At 36.7% G+C, this 19,582-nt stretch overlaps 1 protein-coding gene across 3 annotated transcripts in view; it reads right to left on the bottom strand.

Annotated features, from left to right (window-relative positions):
- The window catches only part of FILIP1 (filamin A interacting protein 1), a 111,670-nt gene extending 106,624 nt beyond the window's left edge, over positions 1 to 5,046 (bottom strand). For all 3 annotated transcript variants that reach the window (XR_001294005.2, XM_067294096.1, XM_013952357.2), the window contains exon 1: positions 4,537 to 5,046. The gene's annotated coding sequence lies outside the window, so the exon portion shown is untranslated. The remainder of the gene's footprint in view (positions 1 to 4,536) is intronic.
- Positions 5,047 to 19,582: the final 14,536 nt, after the last annotated feature.

The following is a 19,582-nucleotide window of genomic DNA, read 5'->3' as shown; positions in this document are numbered from 1 at the left end:
CTGGGAAAAATAAATAATAGCATTTCCTTGCCTCAGGACACTGCTTTCTAAGCAGACAAGAATAAATCATGTATTTCAATGGCTGTGGGACTATAAAATATAAATCTAAAATATCATGTAATTATGCTTTTAGGATATATGCTCTTAATGGTAAGAACTGTGTCTTTCTCTGTATTTGAGAAGTGTATAAACCATTTTGGTGGTGACCACAATCTGTGTAATCTTACATATCATCCTTATATCTTGTATGTATTTGTATGTTTTACTTCTGGAAAAGATTTATAGTCCAACTGAAGCAAAAAGAGAATGAGAGCAAAACCATCCTCAATTAAACAAAAAATACTGTCCCAATTTGGTAAGACTTTGTGTCTGCATTGATATTAGTACTTGTTTTGCTAAAATGGTAAGACTAAAAAGTAAAACAGAAAGTGCAGATTATCTGCAGAAACTGGAGGAGTGGGTAAAAAATCCCAAAAAGTAAAACTCTAATCAAGTGTCCAGAAAGGCAAACTTTTTACAAACGCATTAGGTGACATGCAATCTTCAACACAGTTAGAGACTCCCATTGCCATTCCCGAAGAGGAAATGGGTACAATTGTTCCTGCCCTCTGGACATAAGTACCTCAAAGAGTAACTACAAGACTGTGTTATAAATACTTTATTTTCTAGTATGACTAACTTGGTACAAAAACCAGCTACTGAATGAGAAAAGAGAGGCTAAGAAATATTAACTCTTCACTAAATAATTGTTTCCCCAGTTATCCAATATCCTCCAATATCAAGAAAAAACTATATTCCCAAAATAATTCTGCTTTGTCTTGTCAGCTTTGCATAACAAGTGGACTCTGAAATTTGCTGGTGTTATATATAAAAGTGGGAAAAAACTTGCAGTAGAAAACACTGAGAGAAATAAAAGGAGAGAAGGCTCAAAAACCAGAAAGCACCAGAATAAGATGCTGAAGCTGAACAGTCTAGGCGCTTGTGCTTCTTGTAAAGAAATGTCTAAATTTTTCTACAAAACAGATAACATAATTACCTTATCACATAAACTATTTTCTCTTTTTACTTTTCATTTCTTTTCTCATGTTTTAGATACTAAATATTTTTGGTGAAATAGGAAATATGAATAGATGATGCAAAGTTCCTTCTCCTTTGTGTTATTGTTTCATCTGGCTTCTTCACACCCACTATAGCTCTATTTCTCTGAATGGCATTTTGGATTTGTGAAAGACAAAATCTCTGCTCCCAAATTCAATTTATATTTTAAATTAGTATGGCAAACTGCAACAACAGACCATAAAAAAAGGAGAAGAAAGAGGAAATTAGAGAAAAAGTAAAACATCTCTTAGGAAAAAGAGTTATTTGGACAGGAGTATAGATTATCTATTTTGTTAAATGTTCTTGAGGAGAGTCACAAGAAAACTCACTTGGAATTCAGTAGCATAATTGTGGCCTTTGACTCAGCAAAGCTCTGAGGTACATTCTTAATTTATGCCTGAGGGCACATCAACTAAGTTAGATGAGATCACTGAAAGCCTTAAATTAAGCATGTGTATGATTCTGTGCCAACAGAAAGATCACTTTATTGACACACCTATATCAGTAAAAGCATTTATTATGGAAATGACTACGCTGATGAAACTGTGACTCGGAGGAATAAAACAGGATATACTGCTAAAAGTGGAAATTTTCTGAAAGAACTGTGCTTATTGTACAGCCTGCTGCCAGGAAGCACAACTTTATCTTCAGGAGTCCTACCTCGGTCAACAGAGCTCTGTTAGTAGCAAACACAAGTATTTGCATGACAACAGTCTCAGGTTCTACAGTGACAGGCACTATAGAAAACTCATACATCACTAGATCATTTTCAAGTTTAACAAAGCCTTTAACATAGAAGATGGACCAGTTAATACCTGAGCTGAGGTTAACAGCCTACCAGACATAAGCAGGAGGAGCATGGATAAATCGCAGCGGATGTAGGCTGGGACAGAACTGCAGTGAGTTTGAAGATGAATTTCAAGTTTTTGAATTCTGTTGTTAAAAAGAACCGGAGGTTCTATAAGGAGACTGAAAGACTGAGGCGATGACAAAATACTCAGTTAAGATGGTGACTTTAGCTGTGGCTAGATTGGCAAAAAGAGGCCATAAATTATAATATTGCTATAATGAAGGTGAAAGAACTGAGCCACAGGCAGAGTTTGGAAGTGGATTCAGAGTGGGGCGGATATACAGTCTTTAGCACCATGAAAGGTACCATTCATTTTCCAAGGCTATGGGAATAAAAGCAAAATCAGAGTAACATATAATAGAGAAAATAAATGGGTATGCTTTGTGTACTTGTCTTCCAAGAAAATCTCTGTGAAGGAGAATATCGCCCAAAAGCTAAATTACCTTTTGATTTGATATAAAATTGAACTTAGTTTCACTGTAATCATTAGTAGAATTGGCTATTATTCAAAAATGAAACCATCTGTTGAATAGCCACATTACATATTCCACAGTTTTGATTGGAAAATCTCACAGCCTCTTTGTGGACACCTGTTGAGTAATTTTAGCCTCCTTCCCCATTTTGAAATGGAAAGGAAGACAGATGTATTTAAAACCACAACTCCATGTGTTAAAATTGGAAGCTGCTTTTGCAACTAATCTATAGTCCTGTCCAAAGGCAAAACTTGCCTTTTGCTTTTAAGAACTTTGGTATATGTAGATTGTGCAAGAAAACTAAAATTATAAAACCACACATTTTGCTGAGCAATGGCTAAAAACAGAAAGCAACCAGTAATTAGCATAAAATTTCCCCATTTTATATGGCTTTTGTCATCCATATATATTGATATATTTCTCCACAATATTAATTATTTGCCAATTAATTCAATGAAAATAAAATGTTGTTTTCACTCTAATGTCCAAATGACAAAAACTGTACAGATCATACTGTCTCAGTTTTAGTTCTTATTCTACAGCTTTCTTTGGAAAAAATAACATTCTCAAGAAATGTCTATATTAAAGAGTAATATCAAAGTTTCCATTTGGGATTTAGATTTAAGATACCATAGTGCTAAAGTAATTCCACAGTAATGATTATCATATTAAATCATAGCCACCAAAAAGCATTCCTATTAGGTGCTTAAGTAAGTAGTGTGCCTCTTGCTATGAAAGAAAATGTAAACTACATTATTTTGGCTTTTAAGAATTTTTCCCCATCCTAATACTTCCTTTCTTTTATTGTTCCATGGCAGTTACATTCTCAACCACCAACAAGGCAAAGCTGCTTCGAAATATTTTAATTTCATCCAATCTGTAAGCATGGCACTGCTAAGATGTGGTACTCATGTGATTTATATAGCATGTAGGGATGAACCTAGAATTACTTAGCTACAGCAAGACACTCTCATCTTCCTGAGGCAGTCCCTTAGTCCACAGCCCAAGTGTCAAAGAGCAGAGAGCACTCAGTCAGTCCATTCCTTCTTTAGGGCAAATATTTTTCATCTGAGACAACTCTACATAAATCCCTGACTAGGGTTTTTGCATGGGTTAAATGCATTCTTTACATCTTTGCCTTCATAACTGAATTCGTATTATATATGAATTCATAATCAGTGCTTCTTTTAAAAATTTATGGATACTAAATTTCTTTTGCATGGATAAAATGGCTTTAAGACTGGGGGAAATTATGTTCATTCTTCAATCGACCAAACAGCTTTTGTCAGTTTAGATATAAACAAATCATGCTAAGCAATTCCTCCCTTAAATTACATGACCATTATGTGACCATAGGATATGCATTTCATACAGATAAACAGGCATCTATTGTGCTGTCAGGGTAAAAGATCTGAGAACTGGTTTCTCATTTATTTTTCTAAAAGAAACAATCACTTTACAAACAACGAGCCAGCTCAAGCACACTGGGGTATAATAAACATAAGGTCACTCTTTAGGAAGACTGTGTTATAAAGTGAATCAATCAAACAGAGATTAATACTCTCTCTATATAAATAAGTACAAGAGGAAGAACCAAGACCTGCTGTCACAAGGGTAGTACAAAATGTACCAGGTGTGTCTGTGCGTTTAATGTTATTCAGGAAAGAAAAATACAAGTGCGCTATGTCACAAAGTGTACAGTTAATGCAGTTACTGAATGGCTATTTCCTCTTACCACACAGGCTGTTACTGTCTTTTAATAAGCTACTAAACTGTCACTGGTAAGGGATGATATGTATTTTATACTTAAATCTTAGCTTGTCTTCTGTCAGCATGTGAGCAGAAAAAACAAGATATATGTCAAAATCTATACTTTTTTATATTATTACTAGCTACTTGATTATTCTTTGTTCTAAAAACTACAAAAATTATCTCAGCAATTTTTTTCTGTGATGAAAGAGCAAAACAAAACATCCAAACCTTTTATCCCAACTTTTCTTTACTGAAGTTTTCAATTCATGCAGAATATTGTTCATAGAAGGAAACAGCAATCATTAGAAAAGAAAACCACTTCTTGTAAAAAGAATGCATTAAGAATAGTTAACTAAGTCTTACCTGTGAGCAAGAAGAACCTAGGAATATATCCTTTCCACCTCAAGATTGCAGGAGCTTGTCCCACAGTACTACCACAGTAGTAGCCTGATCCAGCCCAGGAGAACACAAAGAAAGAAACTTTTCCCACTTTTCTAGGTCCACCAGCAGCTGAAGTGGTGAAGGCAACAGGGTAGAGAACAGAAGAGCGTAGCCGCCTCTCACAGAAATCCCAGGCAGGAGAAGTGGGGGGTATACTCTGTCTGTGTCTCACCCAGACTTTTGTTTAAAAGTTTTTTCAACTGTTGCTAGGTGGTGTTAGGCTTTGGCAGTTTAGTTCTCAGATTGTATTTCCCCTCTTCTGGTCTCTTCACACAGTGTTACAGCAATGACTTTGTTGAGCTCAGCTCGCTTGTGCTATATTTAACCAGTGTTCTCAGCAAGTCAAGCCTGTCAACAGCTGAGAAGTTTGGAGCAGGCTTTACTGAGTTCCTCAGCTGCTGAATTATCAGTGGATGTAGCACTGCACAGTTCAGCTACTACATTCACTGAAAGATTGTGGAGAAACTGTCAAATCCTTTTAAGGCTTCCAGTGACTTCATGGGAGTAATTACTATTTAAAGCACTAAATACAAGTTGTGCATTTAGGCATATATTTTAGACTGCAAGAGAAAGAATACTTGTGTTCACAGCAGATGAGTTCAATTATTTATACAGTGAGGATTTTCCTAGGACATGTAGGAAGTTTATAATTTGAAAGGTATGCACTTCACTTGAGGAAAAAGCACATGTGGGGAGAACTTTTCATAGCATATTTTTTACACAGTTTAAATATATTAACACAGTTTAAATATATTAAGATGACACAGAGAAATTAATGAAAGGCTTAGGTTGGAAAGCTTTCAGTGTGGTATTTATTCCAAAGACAACCTGGTTCTCCCAGACCAAGAGCTTCCTACAGTAATTCCTGCTCTGTCTCTAACTCTCACTGGAGAAGAAAAGGAAAGCCTCAAAAAGCCAATTAGTTTGATATGCAACAGGCAAGAAGGAGCTTTAGGGACACATCACTCCAGTATACATTTTGTTGTATCCACGCTTGCTTCTGGATCTAATTACAGATTTTAGTTCTAAGCCGTAACTCTCTTAATCACAGGAACAGCAATAACATCACACACCTTTTCAGCCTACAAACCACCAGGATATCAAGGTTCTCCAAAGACTTTGCAGATGTCAGAGAATCTGACATGAGATGTCAGAGATCTTTGCAGAGAAAAGTTATACTAACTCGTGTGAGAACAGCCCCTGGAAATGTCTCTGGCAAGGAAAATTCCTCACCTCCACAACTCTCTTCTGATCGGAGCTATGCTTCAGAGAGATATACAAAATGGACATCTTTCAGAAAGCTTATCCCTAGTGACAATTTGCTATCTTCATCTGGGGGTAGATGAGGAGGGAGGGAGGCAGGGAGGGAGGAGGGAGGGAGGGAGAAAGGGAGGAAGGACAAAAGGAAGGGGAAGAAAAAAGTAGAAAGATACTAGACAATTTGCTCATTGATCTTCGTCCATGAAGGCATTCCGACCTTTCTGAGCAAAAGCAAGAGATTCAAGCAAATCATAACAATACCCATGAGTGATGCTGGGTCACTGTGCAAATTGTAGGATGGGTAGCAAAAAGGTGTCATGCTCTTTCTGGTGATTTCAACATGTAGGAACCTAATGTCAAATAACTGATATTCCGACATCACACTGACGGTGCATTTATAAATGCCCCAGATGTTTCCAGTGTGTCAAATATATTTTATTTTGGTGACCAAGTAATACTCATTAATCTCTTGTCGTCCATTTAAATACTGTATTTGACTTGGACAGAATAGCTAGAATGTGTAAAAATATGAACTCTTCTATTTTACAGAAACAGCTATTTGGAAGATTACTGTAGAAACAGATAATGTCTTGGCACAAAGCTTGGTGTTGCATGCTTACACTTTGAATTTAAGTAAGTTACAAATCACTCATATTTTAGAAAGAACATCTAATTTTGTTCTCCCATGTCAAACTGAGGTATTCCAATCAGATGAGTATCTTTTTGGCTGTTGTGGCCTTAATTTATCTCTCAGTGCAATATTAATAGTACTTTATCCATTAAACTACAACAACAATCAGGCAAACAAAACGGTTAACTTGGCTCATAAATCTCAGTGAAACCAAATGATTCTCAACATTTCTCTCCCATTAGTTAGTGGTACACTCACTGAGTGGAAAACAATGCAACTTCTTAGGAGGGTGACTGGCAACCTATGCTGCCAACCCTTGTGGGTGAGTTTCAATAGTGACCAGCTGAGGCACGTCTGCTCACTCTTGCACGATTGCAACCTTAGTCCCCAGCTGTAAACCACAGATATTACTCTTATAACATATTAGGAATCTGAGCAAAGATTGGGGGGAATTCAGAAGATTTTACAAGTGAATCAAAGAAAATATAAGAACTCCTAGCATAGGAAAGAGTATAGTTAATCTGCATTGGTGGAAGTGTAAAACTTTGTACAATATGAAAATGGTTCACATTTAAGTATCTTCCCTACTGGTTGGATGGAAAAATACTTATAAAAAGAGAGGGTGTGGAGGATGGAGAATAACAATAGAAAAAAAAGGACCACAGATGTTGAAAGACTTTTTAGTCTGGCATCCTTAATTTGTACAACTAAGTCTAAAACATATGGTATCTCCTAATCAAGAAACCCAGGATGCTAGAGTCCAAAGTAAAGACTTCTAAGAAAATTTTTAATGGAAGCCAAAGCTCTCAGCATTATTTCTATCAAAACACCAAAGGCTAGAGCCAATGCTGAACTGGCCATAAAACATGCTGCATCTTTACACCCAACTAGTTCTGCTTAATGACATTTAATCCTTCATGAGTCCATCTTTTTTGAGCTAGCTATCTGAATCGTTCAAGGTCATAATAGAGCAGATTCTACTATCCTGTCCAATGTGGACTATTAAAGTACTATATAAGGATCTTATTTCAACAGGATTATTTCCAGAGCCATGTACTCCTCTGTGTGAAGCAAAGGGGCAGAATGTGGCCCTAGAGAGTGAACAAGAGCAGTAGCAGAAGATGTTGCCATTTTTGGAGCTAATGTTAGTGACAGATATAGATGAGAGATTTGTATTTAATTTTGCAGTAGTCAAATTCTTGTGTGATTGCCTAAAATGTCTTGGGACAGATGATATGACTTTTGATGAACTATATGGGAAAGAAATGTAGGCCCTCTTCAGCAACTTAAACATCTGGCAGTGGAAACAGAGTGACTGTAAGTTTTGCATGGCAAAAGCAGTCTTTACTTTCTCTCTCAGCGTCTCAGCTTCAGTTGAAGGCAAAAAGGGTATGACTTGTTCTGGTGCCATGCTCCAAATCAATGATGAGAAATTGAAAAGCATTCAGAAGAAAGTTGCATGGCCTGGATGGAAGATGCACATAACAGTGAAGGGCTGAAAACATTTGAGCTGTTTATTACATCCCAAGAAAAACCTAAGAAGTTGCTTATGGTCTGCAGATATCTGCATGACAACAGCATTTTTGACAGAAGGGTGTTTGAGCAAAGAAAGGCATAGTGGATCCAGAAGCTTGAAGCTGGAATTTGAAAAACTCGTATTAGAAGAAAGATAGATATTTTGGACAATGACAGTTATTAACAATTGGGTCACCTTTCCTAGGAACAAGTCCTTTTAATTAAGAATGGATGACTTTCTTTAAGGTATGCTGTAATTCAGTGCTTCTCAACTGATGAGTTGCTACCCCTGAGAGGTCATGACAGGCGATCAAGAGGGACATGAGACAATGAAAATTTTGTTAGAACCTTGAACAAAGGAAATCTCATTCCTCCATTTCCAGTAAGCAAATTTTCAAGGTTCAGTATTAACCTCTCGGAGCATATACATACATATTACACATTTTATAGGATTGCCGTTGTTCACACTATTACATTTCTCCCTACTTATTTTAGTAGAAAATGGAAGAAAACTTTTTACGACCTGAGCTGCCAATCTAAAAACTTTGGATGATACTGCTATAGACAAATTTTGGGCTTGAGGCAGAAATTACTGGCTGAAAATCCATGGGCTTTTTATAGGCAAGAAGAAAATAAATCTTTCTTCTGACCTTACTGGTCCCTCCTGACCTTAAAATGTGTGCATGTAAATAAGCTTTTTCTGGAACACATATAATAGTGTTATTATATTATTTTTTATCTTAGCTATTCATCACTGTAGTGTCTGATTATATCTCATTTTTTTAAGCCATAGTGGCATCCAAAGGATAGAACCTTTATACTTTTTCCCTTTTAAATTATTTTACATCATAATTAATTGCACCTATATATTAGAAACAAATTTATCCAAATGGGCTTAGATTTTATTAACTTAATGTCCTGAGGAGCTTTACCAAGTATATAATTTTGTGTGAACAAGCACAGTCAGTTCTTTATTAAGTTGGTCCTTAAAATGTACTGAAGCGTAAGAGTTGTCAGTATTTCAGCTTTTAAAAATTAACTTTCCTTTTGTTTGAAGGGTAGTGCGGCATGGTCTTCTGACACTCTGCTTTGGTAAGTCCTATTTCCTACTTTCATAAAAGCTATATCATTTTAGACTCTGGCACTACTTTTAGCTTTGTTTTTGCTTTATGGTCTAACTTATGCTGCCTTATAATAAGATGGCCGGGAGGGAGGTTAGTCATGTTTGGATTAATCTGATCTTGTCTCCATCCCCTCAAATCTGTATTTTGCGAGGGTTAGGTATCTTTTTTCACTTTTCCAAATACCACTGTCACTTCATAGAAGCTAATATTGGTTTTTAGATATTAGATCTGCTACATACTCAGCCTAACCACCTGCTTCCTTAATATCAAAAATTAAAACATATTTCTGCCATTCAGCTCATAGATTTAATGTAGTTGTCTATTTTATAGTCTTGACAAATTAATGAAACTAATAAAACTTTGTGACATTCCATAATCCAAATATTTTCCTAGACATGTAAATTCTTTTCCTAAAAGAAATAAAAAATAGAATTAAAAAGTGAATTGCATAATTAACACTGCTATTTATATTTTTCTTACACTTTTTCTTCCCTTTTCATGATATCTGCAAAATATATACCATTAATCTTAAGTTTGTTAGCAATAAACATGTCTGTTGTATCAAAAAAATCTGTGGCTAAAGATCCTTGCCACAGTCACAAACTTCCAGGAACACTTAATGGATTTTTATTGTCTTTCCTGTAATAGTTTTGCATGCTTTATCAGTAAGATAAAAAGAAAGTACTTTTAATTTCCATTCTTCATACATTGTCTTGGTCCTTCAACAAGCATATTTTGGATTTTTTTGTGTAATTTAAATGAAAGAAACTTGTCAAAAAGTTTGGCCATTTCTGTTATTTTAGCTGTTATATTTCTGCATTGTGCCAACAAAAATACTGGCTTCATAAGTCTTCTCTGAATGAAATGGGGAATAATTCAAAGATGAACAGAGACAGGATATATAGCCTCATCAAGAAAGTCAAATGGCCCGTCAGATTTAGAGGGGCACGACACTGTCTGTGACGAATGATAGAAAAAATAGTGATAATATTAGTATCGTGTTTGGACACTTGGAGCCCAGAGCCTGAAAACCTGCCACTCACAGCTCCGGCAAGTGGAGGCAGCCTGAAGTGCAAATCTGGAGGAAAGTGCCAGCTCAGGTCTCTGCAACTGGAGCAAATCGTCTCACTTGCTTTGCTGCCACACCCCAGGAGTGGTATGCAACATGCTCAAAGACTATGATAAAAATGAGCTGAACAGGGATTAATTGCTTTTAAGGCCAGAATAAACTATTCGGATAATCTAATATAGTCTTCTACACAAGAAAGCTTGTGGAATTTTCCTCATGCAAAGCAGTAACTTGTGGTGAATTTAAGAACATCTTTTAGACATGTTATATAAATCAAATATGGACAAGCTGCCACATCAATGTATAATGTGATCCAATGGTAAATTACATGTACTATTTCAAGCAAAGCAAACTTCATGATTTATTTCCAGTTTGAGGTTGACTGACTTTATCTCCCAGCCCACTGGCAAGTCAGTGGCCTTCAACCTAGTAGCCTTCAAGTTCTCTTGATTTGTGGACTTCTAAAAATTTTCCTGTGGAGATACACATCCCTGCAGAGAGAAACTAGGCCTATAGAAACTAGACTCGTTTTTCCTGTCTTTTTTTTTTTGTCCCCCTTGAAAATAGTGCACAGATGTCCTTGGACCATAGAGTTAAAACCATTCTGAATGATTTTTCCCTATGTAGGTAATTATAAATCACGATCAAGTCAATTCTGAGCCTTCTCTTTTATGAACTAAATACAATGAACTTCTTACTCTTCATTAGCACATATTTGCATATTATGAAAGGACCCTTGCAAATTGCCTACAGTCATTAAAAATAATCAAGCAAATAAGCAAGCACCCTACTATTCTAAGCCTGTGACATTAGATTATCCATCAGATAAATATGGATAAATACAGATAAATATAGAATACTATTTCCAGACTTAAATATTTCCTTGAAAGGGCACCTGGAATGTATTTTATGAATAATCCCATGATGATATGTTTCACTGAATATCAGTAGTCCTGTATTTTCTGAGGATTGTTTGTGCACTCTTCAACCCTGAAGGGTACTCCACAAAATTGCTACAGAATTTTGTAATGTAATGTAAATATCACCTTCTATTTAATATAAGTATGAAGCTTCCTTTTCTAAAGATCTTTTTAAGTGAAAAAGAACTTGGAAAGGAATATGGAGATAGCAACTGCACATAGGTAATTATCATTAGCACATGCAAAGAATATTATAAACTTTTGCTCTTAATGAAACAAATATGAACTTCACTTATACTTTTAATGGAATAAGACCTAACAAAACATTCTTCTCCTTGTAGTTCAGCTTAGTTTTTTTCAACGTATTTAGCACCCTACTGTTTTTGAAAATCTAACAAGCTGTGGACCAGAAAAGTGTAGCTTAATTATAGTCAACAGATCAACAGCTATTTTATTCCAGTGGAGAGTCTGGCCATTTATCTTTAAGATGGCTTTAATTCTCTGTGCTGTCTTCTCTTCAGTAGTCCATCAGCTTATAGGGAAATTGGAATGATCAAACAGATGAAATTCCATTATGGTAATTACTTTACAGTACAAATATTGACAGAACTTGGTAAGATCCCTCTACTGTAGATCTGCTCTCTACCAGATCTCTCCCTTATAATATGAATAAGCCATCCTCAAAGAAAATGCAGCAGTGTCTGAGGTGAAATATGGCAGTCTTTGTAAACTAAGAATATTACACAATAAATATGCAGGACAGGAGTAATAGAGTATTTTCTCTGAACAAAACAGATCATCTGAATGTGTTATTAAAACTGGAACTCCTAAGGACTAGATCACTAAGATTAGCATCCCTATCCTTGCAGTGTCATGAACTCTTGGATGTCCATAGGAGGTCAAGCTGTGGCTTTGACATCTCCAAGAACCCAGTGCCGCCTATCTACATGTCAGGGTTAATTCATGGAAGATGGTGGGAGAGGATTAAGGGGGGCTGTTGCCCTTGCACCCAGGTCAGCACCATCTGTTGTGCCTTGAGCTCGGTTCCACAGGGGCTGAGGGGGGCTCTTTCCACTGCACATCCCTAGACTGCAGTGCATTTCCCACAAAACACTGTTTTCTGTCATCAACTCACTTCATTTACAAGTTTTAATTCATGTGCTGACTGGTCATACCTTACTTTGCTTAAGACATTGTAAGATAACAGTCTTGTATTATTAGTACTCTTACAAATTTTATTGACTGAAGCCTAAATTCATTATTACATTATCTGTGGACCTTCAATCGCTGAGGAGAAAGGATTGGCTAAAACATGTATAAGCATCCAAATAGCTTCAAAATAGGTACCTGCCTAGAGTTATGTATCCAGAAAAGCATGAAGCTGCAGGAGTAGCTTTTCCCAATTTTATTTTCCTGAAAATCTCAGGACAAGATTCCCCAGAGATGAGCCATGGATGTACTCCAGATGTAAACAACAGTCCAATTAACTTCTTTATGAAGAACTGTCTCCAGTACCACTAGTGAACTGTATGCATGCACCTTTCTGGAAGATAGTCATAGCATTTGCAAGAATGATTTGTGTGCATTGAGGAAGAGCACAAAAGGGAAGGGATAAGGTATTTATGTTCAGACATGAATTCATGCTTGAAAAACATCTCTGCAAGGGGCCAGTCAGAAGTTGGAATAACAGAAAAAGTTCAAATGATAACATGTTTGGACTGAATATTAAATCTGCTGCTTTCACTTTGACTACAATGCAATGTGCTGGAACATCACCCAGGGAAGAAAGTAGCATCAAAGTAGTGAGAGGAGACCAGGATCATTATCCTTGCATCAGCATCTGACTGACTGAAACTGTATGCTCATAGTGCTGAAGAGCAAATTGATGAATATAACCCCTTTTCGTCCATATATATTGACTATGCAATTGCTCAGAAAATCTTTCTGAACCAAAACCTACAATGCATCTCTGATAATCTCGCTACAGACTGCTGCCCAATACCTGCCTACTAACTCAAATTATTGAGATGAAAAATCCTGTAATTTAGAAGTTGTTACCAGATGTTCCTCTCAGTCCTGGTAAATAAAACTGCAGGTCTTTAGAGAAACCGAAATAGTGAGACAGGAGGTGGGACTGGGAGTCCCAAGGCAACAGGGAAATGTGATAGTGCACAGTGCAGAAATCGAGAGAGGGAATATGCAGAGGGACCTGAACCTGTGCTAGCAGGAGCACTGCAGAATGCCTAGCAAGGTACTTCTACCTAGCAACTGAAAGGGAGAAAAACAAAGTACCTTAAACATTCGATATCCACAAAGCTATTGGCTTTTCGACATACAAGCAACTTCAGCAGAAGGAGGTACATGCTAGATTGAATGCAAGCAACAGTCACCACTGATCAGCCATGTAGGTTTCCTTCTTTTTCATTTGGTGCCTGGCTAATTTAAGAAGATCCACGTTCAGCTAATTCTTGAGTTTCCCTTCTTTCAGTGCCCAAAAACATAACAACATAAAGATTGCTGAACAGGGAAGCCACAGCTAGTGCGGGCCCAAGAAATTCATAATAAAATTATATTATTTATTTTATTAGGCTAGCTTTCTGTTTACAAATCAAAAATATTGCTACTTTCTACATGTAATTTTTTTTTGAAAGATGTTAACGCACAAAATGCACAGTACTTCAGTGCAGATTTCCCCTCTGCTGCTTCTAATAATGAATGGAAGTGAATCCGTTCGTCTTGAAGAGATGATTAAACATTCATTTTTGATGGGCTGAGTAATGTAAGAAGAATCTAGTCTGCAGCACAACGGCGTATCTTATGTTTATCACTATTCCAGAGTAAATAATTTATATTTATTTCATGACTATATCTAGTAGTATTTTTCATGCGCTATTATATATAACACATTTTTAAGAATAAATAGTTTAATTTTGACAAGTAAATAAAGCAGATAATTCTTTTTTTTTCCCAGAAATTCCTGGAATTTTGGTTCTTTTCATATTTTCAAGACTTCTAGTGTGTAAAGACCTAAGTTTTCATAGCAAGCATATTGATAAATACAACACGGCCAGGCAGCAAGCTGTGCTGCTGGTTGTTCAAACAGTTTGTTAGTGCTCTGCTTACCATTTAAGTGGTACAAGTCTTCCAATACTGAATAGTGCAATATCCAACTGCCTTTAAAAGTCAGAGTTTAACTATCTAAGAAAAGCTTAAAGAATCTCTTGAATTACACATATAAGCAATACCCAAGAAATATGTGATTCAGTTATATATTCAGAGCTGATGGGCTTTGTGCTACTTCTCTTGTATTATCCCTAGAATCTATATTAATCCTAAGATTCCTTTAACAAGAAGCAGACCTCTTTTTGGCAAATATTATCCTCACATTCCTCGTTTTACAGAAGGCAGGAGGCTAAGATTTTTAAGTGTTTTGTGCTTCCCTCCCACATATATACCTTTTAAAATTTAGGCTTACTTTGTTTTCTCATGTTTTTCCCACAACTCTTTCATACTAAGCAGGTTTTCTTTTTCCCTCAGGTCTAAGTAAATCCTTCTAGAAAGCCAAGAAGACACTCATGAATCTTAAATTATTCTTCTATATATCTGTCAAAAGGATGCCCTGTAGTTCATACATTAAGTGCTTCTGCATTGCTTACTTTTTAGTGTTGCATGTGTGATAGGTTGAGATATAAAAAATTTCCAGAGAAATCTCCAGGGGCACCATCACTAAGACTTTTTTGGGCACAGCTTACTCTTCAGAAAACAAGCAATAAATAAGAAAGCTAAAATGCTCCGGACCATAGTCACATAATTGGGAATTAACTCAAACAAAATAGAACAATATGACCCTTTTAAGTTAAAAACAAGACAAGTCAGAATAACATTTCAAAACAACCAAAATAAACAATTCTCAACAGAGGGTAATAAAGTGCAGAAGCAGAACTTGGGCACCTGAAGACTGATGGGAAGATTAATGCCACTGTTGCTGAAAGATGTGGTTGCTTTGTATAACTGTAGTGCTCTATAAGAGAGAAACCCAAAGAATTGCCTGCTAGTCAAAGGAGGAGGAAAAATCTGATAAAGGAGACCCCATATCCTTCACCTAGAATATTAGTAGGTGTACCTTCTCTGTTAAGCCTCATGCTGACAAATCCAAGAGAAAAGCTTGGAAGGGAAACAGACAAACAAACAAACAAACCAGGAGAGAGAAGAAAATGGAAAACTGTCTTAGTGCATGCAAGAACAGATACCAGATGAGAGATGGGACGGACAGCTAGTGCAATCCATACTGTGTGGTAGAAGCATAGAAGCTGCAATGATGAGAGCAGTTGAAGAACCTAACTAGACATTCCCTTGTAATAAATGGCTGTTTTGTGCAATCAGCTTGGCTCACACTGCCAGCTGACAGCCATTGTTAAATGTAAGTCACTCCAAGTCCAAGAACAATAAACACCCTTTAGCACAAGAGTATGAGTTTCAAGCCTTTACTTGCTCTGAGATTTATTTCTATCATACGTTAACAAAAACAGGGGCCTTCATGTAAAGCAAGAGACAGCCACCAAAGCAGGCCTTTAGCTACAAACATGATTATTTGATTTTTCTGCTACATACATATAGGAAGGTATATAAATACATCAAGTTAATAAACCAGTTTGCTTCCAAACATCTAAATGACCTTCAAGAATCATTAGTGCAAAAGACGTGCTCATGGATTATTGTAGTATCAGAAGAGAAATATGATGAGAAAAAATAAAGTGAAATAATAAGGGATTTAAAATAATTTTCTGTACTGACAATCAATGCCAGTTAACTACTACACTGAAGTAGAAAGTAGCTTCCTGTGGACATAGATTACTGCAAACACTCTAGCTTCAGTCAGGCCTGAGAGAAAGACTTTAACTCAAATGTTGAAGCCAGTCTGAGGGCAACAGTCATTTCTAAAAAGCCAAAATATTGTATGAATGTTGTGTCTTCAGAGCATTTTCTTTTTGGCAGGGAGCAGTAGAGAGGAAGGGTCAGTATATCTTTGTGTATAGTAAAAATGTTGGGCAGGTAACTTACCTTCTTTCCATCTGTTTCTGCACATATAAGCATTTTGCACTCATAGGATCACCCTAATCATTGTGTTCAAACTGCAAAAGAAATATTCCTTGCAATCCTTCAGGAAGTATAGAAAAAATATACAGAGAAAAATAAAGAAAATAACTGTGGCCTTTGCATTTGCTGAACAGCATGTTTGGAGTAGGGCCTGGGGATAAAATAGTGCGCTAGGCAGAAGCATAGAGGTAGTCAGGGGAGTTGAAAGTAGGACTTGTGCAGTAGAGCACCACTCCACAGGCCTCTCACACCTTATGAAGACCTAGAACAGATAAAGTGACCCTGGACAAACGTATTTGTGAGTAGTTTCCCAGTGATAACCCATGTGGCACTCCTGGGCAACCAAACTACTGATCTCAAATTATCAGAATGCAAGAAGTGAAACTGAGGGGGGTGTAGAAGGAGAGCTACATATGAGAAGTTTTATTATCACAGTAGGAAAAGATATAGATCCTGAGCTGCTGCCTGCTACACATTTTCCCTCTTGAATATGAAGGGCTGACCAGTAGTTAAGTAAAGTAGACTCACATAAAAGCAACAGATGGTCAAGGTTTGAATTACAAGTAGGACTCAACTGCACAAAGAGGCAGCACCTCCACTGTGCCAGAAAGGAGACTGGCAGGACTAGTGACAACCAGGGAAACACTTCACCTTGAAGAGAAAGGGATTCACTTCCCAGTGAAGAGCAGTTCCTCCTTACTTTGAGCTCCTTCTCTACCAAACCCCGTAAACCTTTGTATAGGCACAGTGGGAGGAGGTCCCTTCATTTCTGTCTTCAGATCATGACAGAAGTGGGAGGTATTTAGTGAATACCCTCCCATCGTTTAGTCGCTCTCATTTGTTACCACTGATTCCCTGCTTTTTTATTTAAACTGCATGTCCATTTTTTCTATCCCTTTTTTTTTTCCTGGACACATTGCAAGAATGAAGGGAAAAACAGGCTGCTCCAAAAGTACTTTTGAGAGATTCTACAAAGGACGAAATCCGGTCCAAACATATACGGGTCAAATATGTTTTAAACCCACTTATAGACCTGAATATGAACATCACCTTATTCTTTATGCATTTCGGACATTGCAGATTTAGCCTCAGGCTTCTTCAAAGAATAAGTAAATGCAAGAGAAGGCAGCAGAATAAATTGACTCAATCACCTTTTTCCTATTTTCAATAATTCTCCAACATCATTATCTTCAAAAATTAGAACTTTACTAAGAAATTACTTGCCTGTTAGAACAGAATAAGCACAGCCATAGCTAACCATATTTATAAAGTAAGAACAACTTCAGAAACAAAGATGGACAATAGATTGTTTTTTTCTATGCTATTTGAATAGAACAAAAATAGATGACTTAAAGCATATAAAAGAAAAAGGAAAAGCATTAAAATATTGTTCTGGAAGATCTCTAATGAGCAAACGCTCCCAAATTCCTCTTCTTCGACTTCACCACAATCATGAAATGAATTCCTCTGGAATGTAAACAGGTTTGTCTTCTGTTCAGCTACCAACAAAAGTAAGTCAGCTTTCACCTGACCTTTGCAAAAATTGAAATCGCAGTAACGCACATTGCCCTGGACTGCCCACAACTTCTAAAGCTTCCCATTCTATCTGTAGTATATCTCACTGTAAAATAGCAATGCACAACTTGTTAAAAACCCAGCATGGCAGTTTCTCCAATTAAGCTGTGTTGCTTGTCTAGCTCCATCAGTTTAACAAACTGTATATTGCTGCTTTTCAGTGTATTATGAAAATATTGCTCTTCCTACCCCACGTCTGAGATTAATTCAGGATACTACTAACAGTAGCCACATGGAAACGCATCCTTTCTGTTTCTGGTCAAAAGAAGAAATCCAGCAATTGCTCTTTATACAAGGAGTGCAGTTGCAAGAAATCTGATAAATGAACAGAGGACACTTAGGTTAGATATTCCAGTCTTAAGGGGAGTTTTTGCAACTTTGGGCTTCAGCCAATGATCTTCACATTAAATGGAAGGAAAACAACCATAGTGACCTTGAGATAACTATGTATTATAGTTTAAGTAGAAAGATGTCAAAAAATTGCAGCTAAAAATGTTCCCAAATTTATTCATTTGGTACCAAATGCCTATAGGTTTACCATAGGTTTGAATTTGAAACCAAAGGAATTTCTGGAGGAAGGAGGGACAAGCAGAGGCAGGAGGCTCTTTTCCCCAGACTCTGATCTGAGCAGCTAGAGACAACCCCCATTGCCATTACATTATGAGTATACTGTATCCATATTGTGGATCATATACATCATGGCCAGCTTAGGATTCAACTGGACTAATATAGAAATCTATAGTGTACATGTATGCTTCTGAGTTAGGTCCAGACTCCCTGTGTTTTCAACAAACAGGCATTTCTAAGGTGCAGTTCCTCTCTTGCCAATACAGCCAGTGAAATTACTCCCTAAAAGTGTTTATTCCTTTCCACTGATCATAAGGTGCTGAGCTTAAATCAGATGTCTCTATTACTGATGTCTGGAATTAGATGAGATGATTCTCACCCTTGCCATCTTTGGCATCTGTTGCTTTGAGATCCCAGGTATCTCTGCCCCTGAAAACAAAACTGATTTCCTTCACACCTTGAAGTTTTCATTTAAGCAGCTGTTTTAAACAGCTAATTTTCTGTTCACGGGCCTTCACCATCTTCATTACATTTAGTGGCCCTACATTTTCTGTTTTTTTTCTTCAGCTCTTCTGTCTAGCCAGAAAATGATGGCACAGACAGTGAAGACTTTTAAGACCTATTGACTAAGGGGTCCTTCTTATGCCACACCTTTGATCTGTTCAGAACATAAAGCTTAGAGATAACTAGATTTTGAAAGCTTTTGACTGGAAAAAACTTAGGTTCTTGATGAGTTAGAATCTCCTATAATCCATTTCAACAAAGCTAATGAATGCACATACTACTTATATTGTTTTTCACACAATTAATTTATTTGGTGAATTTGGAAAAGCTTTTGTAGCAGTAGCAGTGAGAAACAATATCTCTCACAATAATAAATAATAAATGAATTTTAGGCGCATAGAGTAATAATAGATAAAAAGCAAAGGGATCATTTCTTTACCATTCATATAATTACTTGTAAATATTCTTTGAAGGCAGCACACACATAAGGCATACTTTGGGAACAAGTTAAGCTAATAATATTTTTCTTCAAGTTTTAACCAAATTTTCCTGCTTGAGCTTAAGCTTCACATAACTTAAACCTATGGTCATGCTTACCTCAGCTAAAGCCAGTATAAACAAGTAATGGCACAGCACAATACACTAAAACTTCTAGGAAGCACCCTGGTTATCTCAGGAAAGTTTAAAGAGTCAGATCCAAGCCTTA

Source organism: Apteryx mantelli, chromosome 3 (genome assembly GCF_036417845.1).
Source record: "Apteryx mantelli isolate bAptMan1 chromosome 3, bAptMan1.hap1, whole genome shotgun sequence".
NCBI classification, from domain to species: Eukaryota; Metazoa; Chordata; class Aves; order Apterygiformes; family Apterygidae; genus Apteryx; species Apteryx mantelli.
Note: the sequence above shows the minus strand (reverse complement) of the source record. Positions and strands in the feature narration are given on the sequence as shown.